Source organism: Talpa occidentalis, unplaced genomic scaffold, assembly GCF_014898055.3.
Source record: "Talpa occidentalis isolate TD23 unplaced genomic scaffold, MPIMG_talOcc4v2.1 talOcc4.2, whole genome shotgun sequence".
Lineage (NCBI taxonomy): Eukaryota > Metazoa > Chordata > Mammalia > Eulipotyphla > Talpidae > Talpa > Talpa occidentalis.
In genome coordinates this window covers 55,310,617-55,337,555 of record NW_023602073.1, presented here as the reverse complement: position 1 = coordinate 55,337,555, position 26,939 = coordinate 55,310,617, and the positions used below count along the sequence as shown (strand labels likewise).

General features: G+C 45.2%; 1 pseudogene; it reads right to left on the bottom strand.

Annotated features, from left to right (window-relative positions):
• Nucleotides 1-1,031: 1,031 nt before the first annotated feature.
• Nucleotides 1,032-7,128, bottom strand: LOC119252316 (HLA class II histocompatibility antigen, DQ alpha 2 chain-like; annotated as a pseudogene).
• Between the last annotated feature and the right edge of the window lie 19,811 nt (nt 7,129-26,939).

Genomic DNA, 26,939 nt, shown 5'->3' with positions numbered 1-26,939 from the left:
TTTTATCTTAAGTGTGAGGAGAGGGAAGCTTCTATTATCATCATTTGTTCTTAACAAATCTAAAGTTTGTGGAAGAAATTTAGACTTTGGTACTTTTGAGATTCAAAATTCTCTTCTAACATTTCTGTCATAACTTTTAAAACCTGTAATAAAATGAGAAAATATTTATTTCATGGTTTTTGATTTTTCTGCCATAGTAAATCTACATGAAGGGAAAATGTATATATTATCTTCATTGATGTCTGAATTAGGTGAGTGGGTGTAGTGGCCAACAGTATGAACCCAAGAAGGACTGAAATATAAACCTCAGCTACATATGAAAATATCAGTTGCCATTTGGTTGTTTCTGTGCTGCTGGGCATAAAATATGATTTAGAAAATGAGATTAAATGATCCCAGAAGGGGTCATGGTGTTAGTCAGCCCTGAGAGGAAAGGCAAGAAAATATAAAGTAAAAACCACATAAAGAGGGATTTATTGCTTCTGTGGAGGTATTGGATCTGGATCACTTGGGATTAGGTACTGGTTTAATATCCCAGGGATACTACTACCAACACGATGAGGATTGTAATGGTATGAAAGAAGGAATGAATAAATTATCATGATTTTAGCTTTTTTCCCCAGAGATTAGGTTTACTCATAGTAGATAACAATTGAGAATAGAAAAAATAAAACCCAGGTAGTCAGGGAGAACTCTGAGGGGTATGTGGGCTATCAAGGGATAGCATCTTAAGCCCCAGAGAAGAGGTGAGAGGAGTGTTGGAGGAGAAAAGAAATGTGATGAACTGGGCCAGAAAATAGTTCTTGGTCATCTAGCATGCTCATTCTTCTCTCTTGTAGATAGGCAGTGCACCTGCAATAAGACAGACATGAGATCAACAAATTCAGATGGGTTCCTGTGCCATCATTATGCCATCATCATTTCCCAGTTCTCCAACTTTTCAAACACATTTTAGTCCACAACCTCCTCCTACTTTCTTCCTCTTGTACTGTGACTCTGGCTTTCAGTGCTGACAAATGTTTAATCTTACCTTCTAGGGTGTGACTCACAAGGGCCCTTGGTGTCTGGAGGCTCCACCTGAGCACAGCCGTTGGATGATGAGGATGGTTCCTACCACAATACCCATGAGACCCATGGTCTACCCAAGGGCACAAACCACAGTCTCTGTCAGCTCTGACACAGGGGATGGAATTTCAGGTTCTGTGAAATGAAATTCTGGAAGTCAGAATAGAGTGTTGATTTATGTGCATGCTTGTGGGATGGAGTGGTTGTGTTGGTTCTACAAAGACTGAGGGAACCAGGCTTAAGGAGGATGGTGAAGTCAATCATTAACATCCTTTAAGTGTGTAAAAAGCTTTGGGACATTAGATTTATGGGCTAAGAGGCAGAATGTTCTGAACTTTACAGAGAAGAGAAAGTACCAAAAGGGGAAGAACTCACACATACCCCAGTGTTTCAGGAGTGGCTCCTTCAGGCCCCAGTGCTCCACCTTGCAGTCAATAACATCATTATCAGAAGGGATGAAGGTGAGGTAACTTGTCTTGAAGAAGGAATGATAACTCTTGGGGAGGAAGCTGGTCTCGGACACACCCTCTGTGACTGAGTGCCTGTTGATCTACCATGTGATGTTGATCTCAGGAGGGAAGTTGTTGTACACAAAACAGATGAGGGTGTTGGGCTGAACCAGCATCACAGGAGACTTGGGGAACATAGTGACTTCAGGAACCTCTGTGGTGAGGAAACAGACCTGCGTGAATTGCAAATGGCTCTGCCCTGAGGTTCTGCACTGCATCCTGGAGAACTCTTCCCACCACTGTTTCCCCATCTGAGAATGGAAAAGCAGTTTCTCTTCCACTTAGGAAATGGTTTAGTAGATGGCCTGCGCTTTACCCCATGCCCTTCCCTCTGGGTGTGCTTGTTAGGATAAGAGGTCTTGGGATTCCTTTTTGAAAGATCAAGGATTGTGTTATAGTAGTAAGAATCCTTTTGTTACATGGAAATACGTGATCTGTGAGATAGGAGAGAATGAGGGTTCAGTAATTACTATGAGAATATCTTGGGACTCTATGGAAAGGAGAGAGTTTTATACAGCACTGATTATCTCTAGGGAAGTAGGGAGTAAGGCCTTGTATGAAAGGGTATAGTCAGCAGAGACAGGCAGAAAGGAGACACATACCATTGGTAGCGTCAGTAGAGTTGTAACGTTTAGTCAGGATGTCCAAGGTTTTTTTTTTTTTAATATAGCCGCATTTGTCAGTGCACGCTGTGTGTCAAAACCTGCAAAATTGCTAAACTCTGGCCACCACCACACCATCTCTTTCTTTTCCAGGTCCACGTAGAACAACTCATCTTGATCAAATTCATGTGTGTACTGGCCAGAGGGACCATAAGACTGGTAGATGACTGTGCCGTAGATGCCCACGTGATCAGCTGACAAGCGAGATTGAGTGAGAGGAAGGTGAAAAACACAGAGAAAAGAACGTTATTAACTATTAAACAAAGTGACGTGAGACACTGACTTTTCAATATTGTGGGTTCCATCTTTGTCTAAATCTCTAGACAAAAATCCCAGCACCTGTTTCTTTAGTGTTGGTGTTGTCCAGTTAGAATCCTGCCTGTCTTTCCACTATGACATATTCCTCATGAGGGCAGAACCCCACAGGCCTTACTCACTGCTATTCTCTGTGTGCCTGCTTCAGTTCCTGGTACACAGTGCATGTATGATGAGGATTGTAACGGTATGAAAGAAGGAATGAATAAATTATCATGGTTTTAGCTTTTTTCCCCCAGTGATTAGGTTTACTTCTCTCTAATTCATAAGTTTTCTCTCTCAAAGTTTAAGCAATTAAAATCCTTATGGTTCTGATCCCCTCAGGACTGATCCCCATATCTCATTTTCTATGCAGGAATTCCTTTTTTTTTTTTTTAACCAAGGAAAAGTATACAGGATACTTTTTATAATTTTTAAAGTATAATTTTTAAAGCATGTCCTCTATTTATAGAGTATAATAAAGGATATGACAAGAACAGTAATAATAGTATAAAGTATATAAAATGTAAACAATGGGCCCTCCCCTGATTGCTCAGGCATTTGAGTGCCACAGTGTGAAGTTGTGCGCAGCCTCTGAAGTGCGGGTTCAATCCCGGCTGGCCATTAAGAATCCCACATGGCATGGCAGACCTCTCCTGTCTCACCCGCTGCTCCCCTCAGCAGTGTATTTTGTCAGTCTGCCTGTTCTGTTCCCCACTCTGTCTCTGGTGAATCCTCTCACACTCCCTCGCATCTGGCCTGTACCCCAGCTCTTGTATAAAATAAATAAATCTATCTTTAAAAAAGAATAAAATAAAATGTAAACAATGCTTCTCAGTCTGTTTTCTTTCAGGGTCTGTATGACCCTTAAAGAGGAACACCTAATTTCTTATGAAATTTAAAAAAAAAAGTGGGAGCTTTATTAGATTATGGATTTCCATTGCTCATCATTCCTTTCTTCCTTTTAGGAGGTTACTAAATCTCCCCTTTTTCTCCCCTGATACAACACTTAAATCCATTGAGAACTCTGGCCTTTTCCATGGAATGCACAAGGTATTAATCTGAGTATGCTAAAGCAGAAATACAACCAGCACATTATGACTGCCTGAATGAGCCTGACTGGATGATTTTGTCAAGACTCATGAGTCTTTTACATTTCCTTTCTTCATTTCTCATTTATGGGGAATTAAAGTGTCAGACTTAGTGGGGAGAGAGGAGTGAAGAACAAATCAGCATGGTCTCTGCTGGCCAGTAGCTGACTGAATACTGGGAGAGGCAGGTGAGTGAAGGAGCAAATGCAGTGTTCTCTAGTGAGTTCTGTAATGGGGACATCCGTAGCTGTACACTCCAGCTTCTTCCACAAACATCTCTTCTGCCAACCAACTAAGCCATGTTATCCTGCCATATCCCTTGGGTTTTGTAGGGTCTATTTTTTTCCTAGCAATAAAATTTTCTTTTAATATTCCCCTTCAGTTCATCCTTGTAGTATCTGTTTAGTTACCAAAAGTTCTCTCATTAAATCTGCTTTTTACTACATCTTGACCTCCCACCCGTCCATCTAGTGTCCTGCTCTCCAAGTTTGTCTATTCCTCACATGGCTCACTCTCTTTCATGCCCAGCATGACCCCTTTGGTTAAAAGACCCCCAACTAAGCCTCCTTATCCTTGCATGAGTATTCCTGACTCTTTTTTCAAACAAAAATATATTCAATTGTTCTTTTCATCTGCTACTTGTCCTGGGCTGCTGACAGTTAAGAACATCTTGAAAGAAGGAATAAATAAATTATCATTTATTGATACAGGGCCTGAGGTACTTTTGGACTCCATGAAGTCCTATAAGCAGTGCTGGGCCCACTGACCCAATTCACTTTTATAGTTTTAGCCTCAGCTGGGTCACTGTCCTGCTCAGCAATGCTCCTTCTGCTTTCCTGCAACATATTCTTTTTTTTCCAAAGATTTATTTTTATTTATTTATGCTTACAAGAACTGGGGCACAGGCCAGAGGTGTGTGGGGTGAGGGGATTCATCAGAGACTGACTGGGGAGCAGAACAGGCCTAGATCTACTGAATACACTGCTGAGGGGAGCAGCAGGCAAGGCAGGAAAGGTCTTCTGTGCCATGTGGGTTGCACCCTGACTGGGGATTAGGAATTGAACTCATGCAGCAGTGCCTGGCAATAGTTTATAGCATTGAGACTTTGACCCTTGTGTCACCAGGGAGGCCTCTGCTTTCCTGAAACATATTCTTTATATCACTAGTCTGAGCCCTTCTCTTGGGTGGTGGGGGGCAGGAGCAAATAGCATGTCTTGCCATCTTTGAATCCCTAATACTAAGCTCACTGTATGCTCAAAAATGTATATTGAATGTCAATTGCTGGTCTTGAGAACCACAGAAGTTCTGGGGGGAATGATGGCCACAGAGGGAGCATTAGGACCAGCAGTGAGTGGAGTCCCATTATAACTTGTGAGCCCCAAGCCCTCTAGCCTTTGTGGTCTTCTTTCTCCATGAAAATAGTAAAAGTTATATTTTATAACCATATTGGTATAAAGACAAATATAATCCAGGCTGGATTAAAAGGTAAGACATTTTCCCCTACCTTCAAATTTCATATTTTCTTCTAATTTAAAAATTAAAAATATTAAAGCATCTTCATGGAGTCCTATAAGCACCACAGGCCCTGTATCAATGTACTGTGCCCGATGTGATGTTGAAGGAACAAAATTGGTAAGTGCTCTTGAGAAGCAGGTGAAATTCCCAGCACCAAACTAAATTAGAGTGGGAACAGACATGATTAATACATGCTGAAGAAGAGAGTAAATTCTATTCCACTTCCCCTTTGAACAGTTCAATTTTTTACTTTGGATTTTATAAACTCATTCTCTATGTCTATAAAACAACTGGGAAAAGAGCCAGGGATGGATCCTAGAAGGAAAGCAGGATAAAGAAATGTGTGAAGACACTTGAGGAGAGAAATTCTATATTCTAAAGATGTAAAATTAAAAAATGATGATGATGATGATAAAAAGAAATGTGTGAAGAGAGGAAGGAAAGAGGTAGACAATGAAGGCAGAGGAGACCAAATAATTCCTATTCTTCCTCTTATAAGAACTTTAGATGAGGGCAGCTAATTTGGACTGACAATCCAATATAACTTAATTCATCAAATTTTTCCATATAAAGTTCTCAGTTTATTTAAAAATATTTCTTATTTGTTAAAGAAAGAATTAAGCTATATACCTGTAGCACTAAATTAAAAATAAGATCATTGGGCCTCCCCGGTGGCGCAGCGGTTGAATGCTGGGTTGCGATCCCCGGCTGGCGCAGCGGTTGAACACCGGTTCGATCCCCGGCTGCTCCCCGGCCACCGGAGGAGGGTCCCGCATGGCGCACAGACCTCTCCTGCCGCCCGCTGCTCCCCTCAGCAGTGTACTTCGGTCCTTCTGCCTGCTCTGCTCCCCGCTCTGGCTCTGGTGAATTCTCACCCTCCCGCGCTTCTGACTGTACCCAGTGCTTGTATAAACAAAAACAAACAAACAAACAAACAAATAAATAAATAAAACATGCCTCTATAAAAAAAATAAAAAAATAAAATAAAAATAAGATCATTGACATTTTTATGTATGTATATGAGAAAACAGATCTACATGCCTATTTTATTTAATTATTTATAAGGTGACATATACCATAACTGAAATTAAATGAAGACCATGTCGTAAAACGACTTGCTTAAAGGTCACCCCTCCCCACCTGTGCCATTCCGGTAGTGGGAAAGTATTTAAATCTGAGATGAAGAAAAAGTCACCCTTCTTTATATCTAAATAGTATACATAATTCATGAAACTATGTACTCCAAGATAAACTACAGAAGAAGTAGACAAAAAACTTCAGAAGTTGTCAAAAAAAATTTGAGAACAATAATCCATGAATTTAGGGATAACAAAACACCCACTCTTAAAAGCATCCCTATACTTTGAGGCAGTCATGAGTGACTGTCAGAAAGCCCAGGCTATGTTCACTGGATCCAGTGTCAGATACAGAACATGGCAAACCCTGCAATGGATTGGAATGCTGGTTTCCTGAAGAAAAAAATGACCATTCTTTTTAGATCTCTTCAGTATTGAGAATGACTTTGAAGAGTCTCTACTATTTCCTTCTTTCTTTTTTTTTTAAGATTTATTTATTTATGCACACAAGAGCTGGGGTACAGGCCAGAGGTGTGGGGCGGGGTGGGGGTGTGTGCGAGAGGATTCACCAGAGACAGAGTGGGGAGCAGAACAGGCAGATCTACACTGTTTAGGGGAGCAGCGGGCAAGACAGGAGAGGTCTGCTGCGCCATGTGGTTTCTCCCTGGCCAGCCAGGGATTGAACCTGTGCTGCTGGATTGCTTCATAGTGCAGTGCTCAACCCCTTGTGCCACCAGGGAGGCTGAGTCTCTACTATTGCTAAATAAATCTCTTTTTCCCTTCAAGTCCCTGTTTCCTAACTCTAGTACCCACAACCTTCAAACCTGCTCTCACCCACAATGTCTTCACCTCCACAGGGGCTCCTTATGGTAGTGAGAGTGAGGGCCTCCAGAATCAGAGCTCTGTATAGGACCATTGTCTTTCTAGGTGATCTCAGCCTTTGCTGTTTTGAGTTGTTGAAAATGGTGAGAATCAAGCTGATGAGGAAGTGTAAAGATATGGGAATCAAACACTGCCCCTGACCCAGCAGATTCTAGCCTATCAGAAAAATCTCCTCTGATGACACTTAGGTTGTCAGTTGAAGCCTTTGTAATGCTGTCTACAGTAACTGCTGCTCTTTCATCTGATTTTCTGCCCTCTGCGAGAGTATTTATGCTGTGTTTTGGTGCTGCCTATCAACATTTAAAGGAAATTTGGAGACATTCATTAGATTAAGGAAAATTCTGGATGACTCTAATTGATTTTCTTTTTAAATTTAAGAATATCAAGTCAAATTTAGAGGGTGGAATGAGAGTAATTACTGTGCCTTAGAAATTGATTTTCTTCCTTTAACCTATTAGGTATTTTCATATTCTATATATATATATATATATATTTTAAAGATTTATTTATTTATACAAGCACTGGGTACAGTCAGAAGCGCGGGAGGGTGAGAGGATTCACCAGAGTCAGAGAAAGGTGCAGAACAGGCAGACTGATGAAGTACACTGCTGAGGGGAGCAGCAGGCTAGCCAGGAGAGGTCTGGGCGCCATGTGGGACCCTTGCCAGTGTCCGGGGATTGAACCTGCGCTGCAGAGGCTGTGGGCAGCTTCATAGCCCAGCGCTCAACCGCTGCACCACCAGAGAGATCCTCATATTATATATATATATATATATATATATATATATATATATATATATATATTTAAAGATTATTTATATAAGAACTGGGGTACAGGCCAGATTCGCGGAAGGGTGAGAGGATTCACCAGAGACAGAGTGGGGAACAGAACAGGCAGACTGATGAAATACACTGCTGAGGGGAGCAGCAGGCAAGACAGGAAAGGTCTGCCACGCCATGTGGGACCCTCGCTCGCTGGCCGGCCGGGATGGAACCAGCACTGCAGAGGCTGCGGACAGCTTCACAGTGTGGCGCTCAACTGCCTGCACCACCAGGGGAGGCCCATTCTATATTTTGACATATAAAAATTCCAGATGCTTATGAGGGAGTGGGGCTTGACCTAAAAAAGGCATTTAATAGAAAGAGAAATGTTTTTTCAAAAGAATCAATTTTCTAGGGCCTCCCCTGGTGGCTCAGCAGTTGAGCGCTGGGCTGCGAAGCTGCCTGCAGCCTCTGCAACACCAGTTCGATCCCCGGCCACCGGCGAGGGTCCCACATGGCACGCAGACCTCTCCTGCCGCCCGCTGCTCCCCTCAGCAGTGTACTTCTGTCCTTCTGCCTGCTCTGCTCCCCGCTCTGACTCTGGTGAATTCTCTCACCCTCCCGCGCTTCTGACTGTACCCGGTGCTTGTATAAATAAATAAATAAATCTTTTAAAAAAAAAAAAGAATCAATTTTCTATATGTTATGGAAGTAACAAGTTAATGGGGAGTGTAGTGGGGAGAAATATTGGGGTGATGTCAGAGGCTCTGGGGTCAAAGAATTCACCAAAGACAGAGTGCAGAACAGAAAAGGGGGATTTATTGAAATATACTGCTTAAGAGATGCAGCAGGCAAGATGGGAGAGGTCCTGGTGCCAAAAAGGATTTGAGGCGACCTTTTACAACCTGTTTTGGTGGACTTTTCATGAGTGGGGGAGTCAGTCTTGATGGACCATCAGGTTAAGGTGGGCCATCAGTGTGTATTCAGATACACACACACCTGTCCTGCTGGAGTCTATTTGCCTGAATTCTTGAGAGCCCCCTCTGACATGTGAACCCATGGTTGGCTTACCAAGGCAACTCTATTTCCTTTCTTATTTATTTTGTGTCTCCCAGCATTGTTCAGCTGAGCAAAGTGAAGAGACTAAGTTTTAATTTATTAAATGATACTCTGAGAGGGGGCTTCCATTTAGACTAAATCACTTTTTTTCCTGTTTGATGGCCCTCAGTTTCTCAGCACTGTCTCACGTCATGGTGATAGATACTGTAAAGAAAGGTGAGACACAAAAATCCCTGGCATCTGGGAAATATCTAGTAATATTAACTAGGCCTTGGTGTTACCAGGAGCTGACCTGGTACGCACAGTGAAATTTTCGTGTTTTCCTAGTGAACAGAAACAATCTCATAGAATAGCAATATCAGATAGTAACTCTGTAACCATGATGCATCAAAATGGAAAATAAGGTGACTCTAATTAAGTCTGAACACAGACAAAGCATGAACATTGACCAAACCACAAGCTGACAAATCATTCTTTTTTTCCTAGATAATGTGGATGACAGCTGCTTTTTTGCTGAACAAACTTAGGCTCAGTATAGTCCTATTTCCTTTTAAGTAAGATTTAAGATGCCCAATTATAGAATTAGCCCACTCCACTACCTATATTCTGATATAATTCAATTAAGAACAAAGTCTGTCATAGGTCCTCCTTATAATCACCTAAGACTAGCACAAATCTTGTAATACTTAATGGTTTCGATTAGGCTATAGTCCTCAACATCAATCTAAGATGTTGTTCTAAGGGTTTTTATAGATGTAATTAAATTCTATAATCAGCTGACTTTAAGTAGGAGAGTTGATTCTCAATAATCTGGGTTAGTCTGATCTAATTAATTTAAAAGTATCAGGAGCTGAATTGAGACTTCTGTGAGTGGGAGATATTCCACTGTAGACTGCAGCTCCAGAATGTGTTAAGTGCCCTAGCCTGCCTTTCTGAGAAGGGCCTACCTTAGGCTCTCAGACTTACCTAGTCTACCCTCACAACTATGTTAGCTAATTCTTGCAATAATTCCTCTTAATAGATGTCTCCTGCTGATTCTGCTTCTTTAGTTCCAACATCTCTTGGTGAGCTTTCTTCCCCATCACAAAGTTCATTGTGATGAAGCTTAAAACCAACATGTTCATCTATGTGTGCTCCTGGTAGCTAGAGGTATTGCCAGTATGTACTTAGGTTGTTGTGATTTTATATATATATATATATATATATATATGTGTGTGTGTGTGTGTGTGTGTGTGTGTGTGTGTATACACATACATACCCTTTTATTTTTTTAAATTTTATTTTTATATTCCCCATACAATTGCAACCCCCTTATTTTGACCCCAATCCCTCCTTTCCCCGCCCCTCACCCCCCAAAGTGTGTCTCTGGTTCATAGTTGTTTGTTGATTTTGATATTTTCTTTCTTATAGTTATTCTTTTTCCTGGTCCCTTATTTAAGTTTTCTAAATTCCTGCTATGAGTGAGACCATATGGTATTTTTCTTTTTCTTTCTGGCTTATTTTGCTGAGCATGATCCCTTCTAGCTCCATCCATGCTGCTGCAAATTTAATGTGTTTATCTTTTTGAATGCTGAGTAATATTCCATGGTGTATATGTACCACATCTTCTTGATCAGGTCATCTATTTTTGGGCATTTGGGTTGTTTCCAAAGCTTAGCTATTGTAAATGGTGCTACTATAAACATAGGGGTGCAGGTGCTCTTTGGAATTGATGTTTCTGTGTCCTTTGGGTAAATACCTAGGAGTGGAATTGCTGGATCATATGGAAGCTCTATGTTTAGTAGGTCAAGAAATCTCCACAGAGCTTTCCATAGTGGTTGGACCAGTTTGCACTCCCATCAGCAGTGCAGGATAGTTCCTTTTTCTCCACAACCTCACCAACATTTGTTGTTGTAGTTTTTTAATATGTGCCATTCTCACTGGTGTAAGATGGTATCTCATTGTAGTTTTGATTTGCATTTCCCTGATTACAAGTGATGGTGAACATTTTTTCACATGCCTGTTGGCCATTTGCATTTCCTCTTCAGAGAAGTTTCTTTTTAGCTCTTCTGCCCATTTTTTGACTGGATTATTTTCTTTGTTTTATAGACCCTTTTAATAAAGTAATGGCAAAATAAAATTTAGAGTTTAAAATACTACTCTGTCCAACAATTTTCTTAAAAATTATTGATTTAAATTCCATCCCATTGATTTAATTCCAATTGTTGATTTAAATCAATGAGCTGTGTTATTTCATCTTTGGGAGATTTTTAAGAAATTATTTAGATGGAATTCATGATAGTTGTTAACATTTATTACAATCTTAAAAACCCATGTATTGTCAAATTTTTTCATTCTGCCACTTGATGCTTTGCTTTAATACAATCCTGCTTATTACGCATTGTTGAAGTTTCAAGTTTTGAAAATCAAGACCTTTGCCATCATTAAATAGTTAAAAATACTTCACAATACTAACTGGTTCCTAATAATTGTTCATGGAAAAACACGCAAAATTACCATATCCTGTCCACTTTCATCATAGTTCAAGAGAACTCTAAAACTAAACTGAAGAATTATTTGATGAAGTCTTCATCCTGGAATTATAGTTATAATTATCATAATTATAATTATGATCAATAAATGCTAGCTGAGTTGAAATAAAACTCTTAATTCCTCTGAATCAGGTTATAGAACTAATTGCTTGAGGACAGATGCTATTTCCCATGTAGAGTGGTGACTGATTTTCTTCTTAGAATCTCTCCAATTCTAATATTTCTTACTGTGAACATTCATTGTACAGAAATCTTAGCATTAGTCAATAAAGCAAATGAACGAGAATCTATATTGGAACTTAATTGTTATTGTTTATTTTTAAAATGTATACAATATGTATTTATTTGTAATATGTATTATGCATCATTACACATAAATAATATATATATAGTCTAGATCTAAATTCTTGTACCATTTTATAAATATATAAACACACACTCATACATATATATGCCAAATGTGTATAAACATATTTAAAACATTTGACCGAGAAAATTTTAAATAGTTATTTAACCATAACTTAAAAAATGTAAGTAATATATCAGTGTTTTAATAGATGATAATATTAGGGAAAAGTAATTCACATGTGTACAAAGTATGGAGATTTTGAAAAATACTTCAAACAAAAGAAATATAAAACTTTATTTATAGTAATATGTTAATTACAGATTGTTCTTATTGGAGTATTTCTCTAAAAGTGTCTCATTAGGGCCTCCCTCATGGTGCAAGGGGTTAAGACACAACCTATGAAGCTATCTGCAGCAATTGCAGCACAAGTTCGATCCCTGGCCAGGGAGATACCCACATGGCACAGCAGACCTCTCCTGTCTCGCCCTCTGCTCCCCTCAGCAGTGTATTTCAGTCAGTCTGCCTGTTCTGCTCCCCACTCTGTCTCTAGTGAATCCTCTCACCCCCTTCCCATACCTATGGCCTGTGCCCTAGTTCTTGTATGCATAACTAAATCTTTTTTAAAAAAACATGTCCCGTTAATAATAAGGATAGGTAGGGACAATACCACACCTGAGAGATGGCAGAGATGGAGAGGGCTCAGACAGTGTTTACTGAATAGAGAGGATAAGGAGGTAGAGGTCTATATTCACAACCTATTTGGCCTCTTCTCTCTGCCTGTGAATTTGAGAGGGTCATGTATCAATTCTATTTTTGAGATGTAGATTGGATATTTTTGTATCCTTTTTTTCAAAGATTTATTTTATTTATTTATGCATAGAAGAAGTGGGGTGTAGGCCAGAGGTGCTGGGGGTGAGAGGATTCACCAGAGACAGAGTGGGGAGCAGAACAGGTGGATCTACTGAAATACACTGCTGAGGGGAGCAGTGGGTGAGATAGGAGAGGTCTGCTGCACCATGTGGGTTAGCTCCCTGTTGGGGGATTGAACTCAGGGCTCAGTGACTGCCAATAGATAGTCCTGAGACTTTAACCACTGTGCCACCAGGGAGGCTTGATATCCTTTGTTTAAGGAAGTTCCTTTGTTAAAGGATGTTCTTCACATAGAGGAGTTATGACATAACACAGGAATCTAGGTCAAGACAAATAAATGAAGAGCACCGGAAATGGTGTAAATGAAGATAAAGAAATAATCTTTTTAAAAATAGCTTCTCAACCTCAGAACTAATGATGTTTTTAGCTAGATAATTTTTTTGTCATGTATGTTACAGAATGTTTAGTAGTACCCTTAGCCTCTACCCCATAGATACTAGTAGTGTAATACTCAGGTGTGATGACCAATGGTATCTGTAGGCATTGCCAAATTTCACTTTGGGAATCACTGCTCTATAAGGTAATAGAATTTTTTTTTTAAGATTTATTTATTTAGGCATCCAAGAACTGGGGTACAGGCCCAGAGGTGTGAGGTGTGAGAGGATTCACCAGAGACAGAGTGGGGAACAGAACAGGTGGATTGACTGAAATATACTGCTAAGGGGAGCAGTGGGCGAGTCAGGAGAGGTCTGCTGTGTCATGTGGGTAGCTCCCTGGCTGGGGATTGAACTAAAAACAAAAGTAATCATATATTATGTGTCTACGGAATCTGAAAAAGTAAAATAATTGCAAGAATTGCCCAAAAATGGGAGAAATTTGGAAAGCATCGGTCTAAGACTTTTGCATTATATTTGAAGGTAGATTTTATATTTGGATTATATAAACCATAGGAAAACTACTCATCCAAAATAAGACAGTGTGGGTCTACTAGATTTAAGCAGTCTGTTTAACCACCAGTATTGTTACCTGAATTCTGCATTCCTGCACAAGATCAGAACTGCCCTTCAGAAACTGATGAATCAGTCATAGGAGCCAAAACTTATGTGTCTTTCAAATCAATCAAGATCAGAAAGCTTGATCACTCTGGGAAGGGTATGGTCAAGAGATATGACCGGCAACACTCAGGGGGCTGAGGAAGAATGCATAAACTTACTCCTGACTCATACATCATGAGGTGTGACCGGGAACACCCGGGGTGGGGGCCCTGGGGACCAATGTATGACAAGGGACTTGAGAAGCTGACCAGTGGAAGGCCTTGTTAGATTAGATCCATGGCCTTGTTAGATTAGATCCATGGCCAGGGGTCTGGAATATGGTTTCCATTACAACACTTGGTTGTCAAACTGATAACAATTATCTTGTCAGCAGACTCATGTCCCCCCAAGCCCTAGATGACATTCCTTAGTTTCATTCATCTTTTTCTCCTTATCCTTCTACCTCATGTAACTGATGCTGTATACTTATTCTATCAGTAAAAATGGCCAGGATCTTGCTCTTCAGCAGCATCCTGCATTGTGCAGCCTGCTCCACAACTCCCATTTATCAGTGTGGTGTTGCCTGACACAAGACAGAATAAATGATGGATAAATATCTATTAGAACTAACAGAAAATATCTAGCAAAACTATCCAACCATATTAATAATTCATCATATAATGGTCAAATATTGCCAATTAAATGATAGGGATGATTTATTGACTAAAAATGGCATAATTGAGCTATAATGTACAGAAACCCATTTTGAATATAAAGGCATACGTGCATTAAAGGTAAAGCAAGGGGATATATATATACTACACAAATGAAATATAAAAAAAAGATAGAGTAACTATGTCAATAGTACACAAAGGAATACTGCAGGGGATATTATGAGGGCTAAAGAGGTATATCACTTAATAATAAAGAGTTTATGTCTTCAAAAAAATATCCTAATTGTACATGTGCACAAACAACAGAGCTTCAAAATACATGTGACAAAAACTGATAGAAATGAAAGAAAAAAATTAATTGTAGATAATTATAATTATACCCATTAACAGTATTTGACAATAAATGAAGCAGAAAGTCAAAAAGATATAAATGTCTGAATATTAAAGGAAGAGAGAGATAGAGAGAGATTCAGTACTTAATTGTTTTTGACTGTGAAGGATAATTAAGGGTATGTTTTTCTATTATTAGTAATTCTTTTGCTTTTTCTTCTTAATTCTATGCCATCCTAGGCCTCAACCAAACAACTGGTATTATCCCTTTTCCTTTTCTTAGAGTACACATACATGTATTTTCTCATATATAGCCAGATAGTTGCTCTGAGTTTATGGAAGGGATAAATAGGGAGGATATTGTTGAGGTGTTATTCTTAGCTTTGGATCTTGTGATTAGACTGTCAGTGTAGGGTAACTAAAAAGTATCAGGTTTTTCCACCCTCCCACCATTAGATTAAATGCATGCCTGATGGCGGACACCTGGAGTGGGGTGAGGACATGCATAGGAGGGCACACCTGAGCCAAGAGACTGGGCATATAAGGCCAGGATGGCAGAAGACAGTGTGGTGTGGAGTACAGTGAAGCACGGTGGAGAATAGCAGAGCATGGCAGAGAATGGCACAGAACATGAAAACAGGGCTGCTTGAAACGGTGATGAACCTACCCGGTTTGGGATGGTTGCATTACATTTGGTGTAGACGGCAGGATGGTTCAACGCAGACGGGTATGGAACCCTTTGAAAGCTGGGGAAGGATTGAGGGGTGGTCGGCCATGAGCAGATGGTACTTGGTGGCCAGCCTCCTCTCCCAGTGGGCACCTCCCCAGGAATGGCCAGAGGTAGATGGATCCCCAGGGCAGTTGGAACAGGTCCTATACGAAATAGGAGAGACCCTGGGTAGATACAGTGCCCGCGAGGCGGCAGGGGCCATGGGGTGGGTGTTTCTCACGGCTCTGTGAGAGTCTAGGCAGGAAGAGTGATCCAGAATTCAACAAGTACTGGATGAGATCCCGAAACTGCAACAGAGTTTGAGGATTCTGGAGGAAGAAGTTCAGAGAAACCAACCCACCATTCTGGAGATGCCAGACTCCTCCTCAGGAGAGGAGGAAAGGGAGGCTGGCCCTTTGCCTGAGTCTCAGCCAGAAGTGGCAAACCAACCTGCAACTCCAGAGATGCCGGACTCCTCTAGAGAGGAGGATTAGGCTGGTCCCATGCTTCGGGCCCGCTCCGTGGTGACAGAAAATGAAGCAACAGTGGCCTATGGCCCCAGGGGGTGAGGCTACTGGACCACTATGAATTATAGAATTTACTACATACTGACCATACACCCAAGGCAGAACTGGTGGACTTGGGCAAACAGTTCCACCAGAAACCAGGGGAATAGTTGGCAGCCTGGCTGCTATGTTTGTGGGACCTGGGAGTGGAGGAGATTATTTGGATGGCACAATAGATGTAGAGACTGGCCTCAGTGACTTTACAGCCATCCTTGAGACAGAGGCTGCAGAACAGCCGGCGGTATGGCCAGGGCGACCACACCCTGCTAGAATGGATAATGGCTGGCATAGGGACAGTATGGGCTGATGCAGGAGATGTGCCGGAGATAGTGAGCAGATGGCAGACATACGCCAAGCTGGTACAGGTACTTCGGGAATTGGGGGTGCGGCAGGCCATGTTCACTCTGAATACTTGTGGTCCTCATGATGAGCATTTCACAGCAGGGATGAGAGACTTGGTATTAAAGAATGCACCCTCATCCTCATTTGGATCCTTCATGGCAGTTCTAGCACCCTATGTGGACATCAAATCATGTCACAGCAATGATAGCTAGCTTGGGTGAAGTTGAAAGCCGGTGCTCTCAAACTCAGGAAGGAATATGGATAGTTGTTAAACAGTTAAAAGGAATGCCAAGGAGGGCAAGGAAGCCTCTTGGCATCACAAAACCTGTTAGTTACCCGTAAACAAATGTGGACAGGTTTAGTGAGAGCAGGTGTAGATCATACTAAAATACACACGAAGCCCACTGCATATTTCTTAGAATTACAGAAGCAGGGCCTCCCCTAGTGGTACAGCGGTTGAGCACTGGGCTGCAAAACTGCCCACAGCCTCTTCAGTGCCGGTTCAATCCCTGGTTGCCGGCGAGGGTCCCGCATGGCGCGACAGACCTCTCCTGCCACGCCCACTGCTCCCCTCAGCAGTTTATTTCGTCATTCTGCCTGTTCTGTTCCCCGCTCTGGCTCTGGTGAGTTCTCTCACCCTCCCAAGCTTCTGACTGTACCCAGTGCTTGTATAAATAAATAAATTTTAAAAAAAAGAAAAAAAAAGAATTACGGAAGCAGCTGCAGGAAGCCCAGAGGTTCATGCCCATGAGAAGGACTGCTGCTCAGGGGAAGCCTGGAAGCTCCAGGCCTCAGGCATGTGCCCTGCACCTGGAAAACCACTTGCTGCCAACCCTGTTCTCGGGCAATGGCCTGATCACTTTCGAATAGGGTGAGGGCCAAGGAACCCATCCACAGGGAATGGGCAGGGACCAGAGGCCACATGTGGAGCTTGCCATCCCTATGGAAATCCAGAAAAACTTCAGGGATCTGCTTCTTACATTGATGGCTATGGAGGCCAGAGTGTCAAGGTGACAGCAGCAAGACCACCCCTGGGGATTAGGTGATCATCCCTGAAGGAGTATGAAGTATATGTATCGCCCATTCCAGAGTACATCCTGGGGATGGATGTACTATGTGGCTTATGGCTAGAAACCACAGGCAGAGAGTTTCACCTTAGAGTGAGGGTGGTAAAGGCAGTGGTGTGAGGACATGTTAAATATCTGTCCATATAACTGCCAGTCCCTAGGTGAGTGACTAATACCAAGCGATCAGTTGCCTGGAGGACACAAGGAAATTACAGGCACAATATCAGAACTGGACAAAGTGGGCATTGTGTGTACTGCCCACAGCCCCTACAATTTGCCCATGTGACCGGTGAAGAAGACTAATGACTCTTGGCACATGACAGTGGATTATCGTGAGTTAAATAAAGTAGTTCCCCCCTTCAGTGGCAGACACAATGGATCATTTGAGCCATGAGCTAGGCATGTGTCATTTTGTTGCCGATCTGGCTGATGCTTTTTTTTCCTATAGATATTGCTCCAGAGTCAAGGCCAGTTTGCCTTCACATGGGAAGGCCGGCAATGGACATTTACTGTGCTTCCACAGGGATACCTGCACAGCCCTACTCTGTGCCACGGGCTGGTGGCAGCAGATCTGGCCCGGTGGGAGAGACCATCTTCAGTGCATTTGTATCATTAAATTGATGACATTTTATTGACTAGTGACTCTCTTGCAGATTTGGAAAAGGCAGTAGCTCTCCTGTTGACACACCTGAAAACATGTGACTGGGCAATCAACTAAAGCAAACTGCAGAGGCCCAGACAGTTAAGTTCTTAGGTTTCTTTGGTCTGGTAAGACAAAGGTTATCTCTGAAGCTGTAATAGATAAAGAACAAGCTTAACCCATTCCAATTACAGTGAAGCAGCTGCAAGCATTTCTGGGCCTGCTGGGTTACTGGAGGGTGTTTATACCTCACATGGCCCAGCCTCTATCACCCTAGTATGTGTTGATACATAAGGGGGCCAGATGGGATTGGTCAACTGATTCAGACACAACATCTGCCACAGCTAAACAGACTATAAAGGCTGGACAGTTCTTGCAGTTTTTTGACCCAGCCTGACCCTGTGAGCTAGATGTGCAAGTTACTCAAGAAAGGCTTGGGTGGGGACTCTGGCAGAAATCAGAGAGGATACGACAGCTTATTGGGTTCTGTTCCTAACTCTGGAAGGGGGCTGAGGTTAATTATTCCTTAATTGAAAAATAGAGAGTTGCGTTATATGCAGGCTTACTAGCTACTGAAAGTATAACTGCCACAGCTCCTGTCTTAGTGAGAACCACCTACCCAATAGCTAAATGGGTACCGGATTGGACAACAAAACCCCATAGTGGTACTGCTCAAACACCCACCTTGGAGAAGTGGGGGGCATACCTGGAACAGTGCTGCCCCCTGCCAACTAGCCCCTTAACAGCGGAGTTGCAGAATGTTCCTTGGTCCGGGGTGTATGTAAGTGTGGAACCAACTTCAGAAGCCTGTGTAGAAGCAGAACCTGAAGCTAGTCCCTACAAGGAGGGATGAGCACCGATTCCAACGGAGGCCTGGTATATGGATGGTTCTAGCCGGGGCCAGCCAGCATCTTGGGCAGCTGTGGCTGTACACCCAGAAATGGACACTATTTGGTTTGAAACTGGGACTGGACAGAGCAGCCAAAGGCTGAACTGCGAGCAGTATGGGTGGTGGTGGCCCATGAGCCTCCCCTCTAGTAATCTGTATTGACAGTTGGGTTGTGTACAGGGGCCTGACACTGTGGATTTCCATGTGGAATCTAAATGACTGGACACTCATGCATTGGCCATTGTGGGCCAGGCCCTATGGAAAGATCTATGGGATCTAGGGCATCCAAAGTAGGTGACTGTTTATCATGTCACAGGATATGCTCCATTGGCCTTACCAGGCAATGATGGAACAGACACCCTAGCCCGGATGTGATGGCTTGAAACTGCTCTGGGGAAGAATGTTGCACAATGGCTGCACAGATGCTTGCTCCACGCAGGGCAAAAGACAATGTGGGCCACTGTATGTGCCTGGCGTCTAGCTGTACCTTTAGAGGAGGTTCAGACTGTTTGTGAACAATGTGTAGTGTGTTCCAGGACTTACCCCCGGAGACCTTTTTCATCCACTGGCCAGGTGTTGTGGGGGCAGGCGCCCCTGACATGCTGGCAGATTGACATCATTGGACCACTACCTCGCTCGGATGGACAACAGTATTTGGTCACCTGTGTGGACACTGCTACCGGGTTATTGGCAGCTTACCCTGCTCCACACATGGACCAAAAGGCAGTTTTGGCGGCACTGGCATTCCTATGTGCTGCATATGGATGTCCGCTGGTGGTGGAGAGCGACCAAGGGACTCATTTACAGGAGCCCGGGTGCAGCAGTGGGCCAAGGACATGGGTGTTGAATGGAAGTTTCACACTCCCTATAATCCCAAAGCTGCAGGGATCATAGAGTAGTATAATGGCCTGCTGAAGCAAGGACTGAAAGCTACTCCCCCCCACTCTGATGCTAGGTGGCTGGAGCCAATGTCTGTGGGACGTGCTAGGAATACCCAATGAGAAAAGCAGGAAAAGTGGTCTGGCCCTAGTGGAGGAGTTGCTGCATTGTGCTTCTGCTCCCATCCAATTGCAGATACAAACTTCGGATATTGTGTTAAAGCCTGGATTTGGACAGCAGGGCAACAATTTGTTGCCAGCCCCGACTGGGGTGGGCCCAGGGCAGACTGTGGACTGGGAATGGCCCTGGACTGTGAGGGCTCCCCACATGTGCTGGGTGGCTGAGAGCCTCTTAGGGTCGTGGCCTGGAAGCCAATTTACAAGTAACACCATGGGTGACTGCAAGTGGCTGCCATGGGTGCGTGTTACCCACCCTGGGGTGGTAGATCAGAAGATGATCCTAAAGGGGACATTTGAGATGACTTTGGGACCTATTATGAGCTCGCCATTCCTGCTGCATCTAGAGCCCTCTGATGCTTTGTAGCAGTGGGAGGGGACAGAGCAGGGTCTCTATGATTCGAGCAGACGGGGTAAAGGAGAGTCCTGGAGCCCTCAGTGGCTCTTTCAGGCTTTATTGGGATTTACCAGATACATGTCAGGCGGGGTTGCCGGGGAGCTGTGGGACTGGCAGGCCTCCCAGTCCCCGGTGAATCTTCACTCTCTCTGTGCTTTCTGGCGTTCTCTTGTGGCCTCTGCTTCTCTCTCTTCTCATGTGCAATGGCTTGGTGCAGGGGTCTGCGTGTCACATTGGTGGCTATGAAAGTGGAGTGTTGGAATGACCTCAGACAGAAAACCCTGAGGATTGAATGATTACCCCCAAAGAGTAGTGTCGCCAATCTAAGAGTGAGTGCATCCTGGGGCTGGATGCGGTGTGTGACTTGTGGCCTACATCACAGCTGGGGAAGACCAGGAAGCCTGATGGCTCCTGGTATGTGGCAGCACATGCCTAAGTTGTTCCCTCCTTGTATGAGCAGTGCCTTCTGCAGCAGAAGTGGTGGATCATCTGCTGGTGCCAGTAATCTTGTCTTTTGCCACTAGGTTGCTGCCCTGCCTGTACTTATTTGTGTTCTATTCTATTTTGTTGCTATATTCAGTTGTATTTCATTTACTTTGAGGGCCATGGCTGCAGTGTTCATATTGCCAAGAGAAATGTGTATATAACTTGTATATACACTGATTGTAGGGTAAGGTAAAATGTATCAGCTTATTCTGCCCTCCCGCCATTAGGATAGACAATGGAACCCTGCAGTCCTGAATGCATGCCTGATGGCGGGCACCTGGAGTTGGGTATGGGCATGTGTGGATGGGATTCACCTGAGCTAAGACTGGGCTTTTAAGGGCAGCATCACAGGAACACCAGCAGAAGCAGCAGAAGAAGCAAGAGAAGAGAAGCAGAGAAAGCTGCCCAGACAGAGTGAAGACTTGCTGGGGGCTGGGAGGCCTGCCAGCCTCTGGGTCCCTCAGCACCCTTGCCTGCTGTATACCTGGTAAATCCCAATAAAAACCTGCTGTAAGGTCAGGAATGGCCACTGAGCAGGTTTTCTATGATCCAGCAGACCGGGTAAAGGAGGAGTCAGAGTCCTCAGTGGTTTTGCAGGTTTTTATTGGGATTACCAGGTATACGGCAGGCAGGGGTGCTGGGGGGCCGGGAGGTCTTCACTCTGGGCTCTCCGTCCTTCTCTTGCTTCTCTCTCGGCTTCTGCTGCTTCTTGGCTTCAGCTGGCATCCCCATGATGCCGCCCTTAAAAGCCCAGTCTTAGCCCAGGTGAAATCCCATCTACCTATGCCCACACCCTACTCCAGGTGCCCGCCATCAGGCATGCATTCAGGACCACAGGGTTCCATCATCTATCCTAATGGCAGGAGGGCAGAAAAGCCTGATACCTTTTACCTTACCATACAGTCCATCCCCTCAGGGTTTTCTGCCATACAATTTACATATATACAATTTTAGCAAACATAAACAATGCAGCCATGGCCCACAAAAGCAAATACATCACAATATAACAACAAAATACAACAGAACACAAATTAGTTCAGGCAGGGCACCAACCTAGTGGCAAAAGACAATTATTGGTACCAGCAGATGAGCCACCAAATCTGCTGCTGAAGGCTCTGCTCATACGAGGGAGGGGAACGACTCATGCTATCTACTGTAACACACCAGGAGCCATCAGGCTTCCTGGCCTTCTCTGGCTGTAGTCTCTGCTATAAGCCACACACAGCATCCACCCCCAGGATGCACTCATTCTGGAAATGGCGATTCTATTCTGTTGGCGGTAATCGCCAATCCTCAGGGTTTCTGTCTGCAGTCGCTCCAACATTCGGCTTTCATAGCCACCAATGTGACACGCAGACCCCTGCACACAGTCCAACCCACTGCACAAGCACATGGGTCGGGGATCCTTGTATACAAACTCTGCATTCGGCTTGGGCTCCACCCCGGGCCACGTTCCTCACCCGTCCCCCAAAGACAGTTTCCTCAGCTCCTCACCCTCACTCAACAACGAGCAGGGCATCACCCACAGGTGATTTTACGAGACTCACTGTCCTTCCTCAGCTTACTTAGTGCTTAGCAGCCACTCGGGGCTTCCCAAACTTAGCATCAGCACCAGCTTTTGCCTTCTCAGTTGGCTTTTTTCCTCTCCTTAGCTGCTGGGCATGCACAGGCTACTTTGGGCCACTGAGACCCACTGGCCACCCCCAGATTCCCATCTCCTGGGGTGTACAAACAATAGCATCCTCCCCAGGGTCCCAAAAACTTAACTTGCCAAAGTTCCTCCGCCTTCTGGTGGGATTGTCAGTCCAAGTCCAGCAGTCCAAGTCTGGTGGCCTCTCCCTGCATCGCACTGGTGAGCTCCGAATCATGGTGTAGGGTAAAGAAAATATCAGGCTTTTCTGCCCTTCCGCCATCAGGATAGATGATGGATCCTTGTCCTGAATGCATGCCTGATGGCGGGCACCTGGAATGGGGTGTGGGCATAGGTAGATGGGATTCAGCTGAGCTAAGACTGTGCTTTTTAAGGGCGGCGTCACGGGGACGCCAGCAGCAGCAGCAGCAGTAGCAGCATTAGAAGCCGAAGCCGAAAGAGAAGCCGAGAAGCAGCAGAATGAATGCCAGAGAGCCCAGATAGAGTGAGGACTTGCTGGGAGCTGGGAGGCCTGCCAGCCTCCCAGCCAGCACCCCTGCCTGCCATATGCCTGGTGAACCCCAATAAAAAACCTGCAAAAGCCCACTAAGGACTGACTCCTCCTTTACCCGGTCTGCATGGGATCAGAGAACCTGCACCGTGTCTATTCCAGCCCTCTACAATTGGGTAAGTTGGCAGGATGATCCATGCAGATGGGTATTGGAGCCCTCCGAAGACCTGGAGGGACTAAGGAGAACAGACTGTTTGCTTGTAATAACGCTGGAGGCGCCATGGCAGCACAGAAGGTGGATACAGTCCGGGAGCAGCAGGACGGACCTGGCATGAAGGAGACGACCCCTGAGGCAGCAGAATCGTCGGGGAGGAGAGGACCACGATTCAGCGCTCGCCGGTGCTGATTCAGGGAGAGGCCAATGGACTTCAACTGATGGACATGGACTGATAAACTTGGACTGACAATCCCGCCAGAAGGCGGAGGACCTTGCAGGTTGATATGTTTTGGGACCCTGGGGGTGGAACAGTTTTGTTTGTAAACCCCAGGAGATAGGAGTCTGGGGTGGCCAGTGGGTCTTGATGGCCAAAAGCAGCCTGTGTATGCCCAGGAGCCAGGCGGAGGAGAAAAGCCAACTAAGAAGGCAAAAGCTGGTACCGATGCTAAGTTGAGAAGCCTTGAGTGGCTGTTAAGCAGCCTGGGTATGCTGAAGCCCTGTGAGTCTCGTAAAATCACCTGTGGGTGATGCCCTGCTCATTTTTGAGTGAGGGTGAGGAGCTGAGGAACCTGTCCTTGGGGGACAGGTGGGGAACGTGGCTTGGGGTGGAGCCCAAGCCGAATGCAGAGTTTGGATCCCCGACCCATGTGCTTGTGCAGTGGGTTGGCCTGAGTGCAGGGGTCTGCGAGTCGCATTGTGGCTATGAAGGCCGAGTGTTGGAGCGACTGCAGACAGAAACCCTGAGGGTTGGCGATTACCCCCAACAGAATAGAATTGCCAATCCTAGAGCTAGTGCATCCTGGGGGTGGATGCTGTGTGTGGCTTGTAGCCGAGACTACAGCCAGAGAAGGCCAGGAAGCCTGACGGCTCCTGGTGTGTTGCAATAGATGCCGTGAGTGATTCCCCTCCCTCGTATGAGCAGTGCCTTCGGCAGCAGATTTGGTGGCTCATCTGCTGGTACCAATAATTGTCTTTTGCACTAGGTTGGGACCCTGCCTGGACTTATTTGTGTTCTGTTGTATTTTGTTATATTTGATGTATTTGCTTTTGTGGGCCATGGCTGCAGTGTTTGTTTGCTTAGAAAATTGTATATATATGTACAGACTGTATGGCAGAAAACCCTGAGGGGGTGGACTGTAGGGTAAAGAAAATATCAGGCTTTTCTGCCCTTCTGCCATCAGGATGGATGATGGATCCTTGTCCTGAATGCATGCCTGATGGCGGGCACCTGGAATAGGGTGTGGGCATAGGTAGATGGGATTCAGCTGAGCTAAGACTGTGCTTTTTAAGGGCGGCGTCACGGGGACGCCAGCAGCAGCAGCAGCAGTAGCAGCATTAGAAGCCGAAGCCGAAAGAGAAGCCGAGAAGCAGCAGAATGAATGCCAGAGAGCCCAGATAGAGTGAGGACTTGCTGGGGGCTGGGAGGCCTGCCAGCCTCCCAGCCAGCACCCCTGCCTGCCATATGCCTGGTGAACCCCAATAAAAAACCTGCAAAAGCCCACTAAGGACTGACTCCTCCTTTACCCGGTCTGCATGGGATCAGAGAACCTGCACCGTGTCTATTCCAGCCCTCTACAATTGGGTAAGTTGGCAGGATGATCCATGCAGATGGGTATTGGAGCCCTCCGAAGACCTGGAGGGACTAAGGAGAACAGACTGTTTGCTTGTAATAACGCTGGAGGCGCCATGGCAGCACAGAAGGTGGATACAGTCCGGGAGCAGCAGGACGGACCTGGCATGAAGGAGACGACCCCTGAGGCAGCAGAATCGTCGGGGAGGAGAGGACCACGATTCAGCGCTCGCCGGTGCTGATTCAGGGAGAGGCCAATGGACTTCAACTGATGGACATGGACTGATAAACTTGGACTGACAATCCCGCCAGAAGGCGGAGGACCTTGCAGGTTGATATGTTTTGGGACCCTGGGGGTGGAACAGTTTTGTTTGTAAACCCCAGGAGATAGGAGTCTGGGGGTGGCCAGTGGGTCTTGATGGCCAAAAGCAGCCTGTGTATGCCCAGGAGCCAGGCGGAGGAGAAAAGCCAACTAAGAAGGCAAAAGCTGGTACCGATGCTAAGTTGAGAAGCCTTGAGTGGCTGTTAAGCAGCCTGGGTATGCTGAAGCCCTGTGAGTCTCGTAAAATCACCTGTGGGTGATGCCCTGCTCATTTTTGAGTGAGGGTGAGGAGCTGAGGAACCTGTCCTTGGGGGACAGGTGGGGAACGTGGCTTGGGGTGGAGCCCAAGCCGAATGCAGAGTTTGGATCCCCGACCCATGTGCTTGTGCAGTGGGTTGGCCTGAGTGCAGGGGTCTGCGAGTCGCATTGTGGCTATGAAGGCCGAGTGTTGGAGCGACTGCAGACAGAAACCCTGAGGGTTGGCGATTACCCCCAACAGAATAGAATTGCCAATCCTAGAGCTAGTGCATCCTGGGGGTGGATGCTGTGTGTGGCTTGTAGCCGAGACTACAGCCAGAGAAGGCCAGGAAGCCTGACGGCTCCTGGTGTGTTGCAATAGATGCCGTGAGTGATTCCCCTCCCTCGTATGAGCAGTGCCTTCGGCAGCAGATTTGGTGGCTCATCTGCTGGTACCAATAATTGTCTTTTGCACTAGGTTGGGACCCTGCCTGGACTTATTTGTGTTCTGTTGTATTTTGTTATATTTGATGTATTTGCTTTTGTGGGCCATGGCTGCAGTGTTTGTTTGCTTAGAAAATTGTATATATATGTACAGACTGTATGGCAGAAAACCCTGAGGGGGTGGACTGTAGGGTAAAGAAAATATCAGGCTTTTCTGCCCTTCTGCCATCAGGATGGATGATGGATCCTTGTCCTGAATGCATGCCTGATGGCGGGCACCTGGAATAGGGTGTGGGCATAGGTAGATGGGATTCAGCTGAGCTAAGACTGTGCTTTTAAGGGCGGTGTCACGGGGACGCCAGCAGCAGTAGCAGCAGCAGCAGTAGAAGCCGAAGCCGAAAGAGAAGCCGAGAAGCAGCAGAACGAACGCCAGAGAGCCCAGATAGAGTGAGGAATTGCTGGGGGCTGGGAGGCCTGCCAGCCCCCCAGCCAGCACCCCTGCCTGCCATATGCCTGGTGAACCCCAATAAAAAACCTGCAAAAGCCCACTAAGGACTGACTCCTCCTTTACCTGGTCTGCATGGGATCAGAGAACCTGCACTGTGTCCTGTCCTGACTTTACACATGGTCCTCTCTTCCAACAATTCTTGCTGCCTCAGGGGTCATTTGCTGGTCCTCTTGGGTGTCTCCTCCACACGAGGTCTCGTCCCGCAGCTCCCGGACCTTGCCCTTCTCCTGTGCTGCCATAATGCCTCCAGCGCTGTTACAGGCTCACAGTCTGGGGTTCTGGGGGGCCGGGAGGCTGTCAGGCCTCCCAGCCCGCAGCAGGTCTTCACTCTGGGCTCTCCGGCCTTCTCTTGGCAGAAAACCTTGAGGGGTAGGGTAAGCAAAGTATCAGGCTTTTCTGCTCTCCCGTGATTAGGATAGATGATGGAACCCTGTGGTCCTGAATGCATGCCTGATGGCAGGCACCTGGAGTAGGATGTGGGCATACGTAGATGGGATTCATCTGGGCTGAGAGACTGGGCTTATATGGGTGCCAGTGGGACACCAGTATGAGCAAAAGAGACGAGAAGAGAAAACAAGATGCAAGGACAGGAAAGGGCACTGAGCACGTTTTCTATGATCCAGCAGACTGGGTAAACCAGGAGTCAG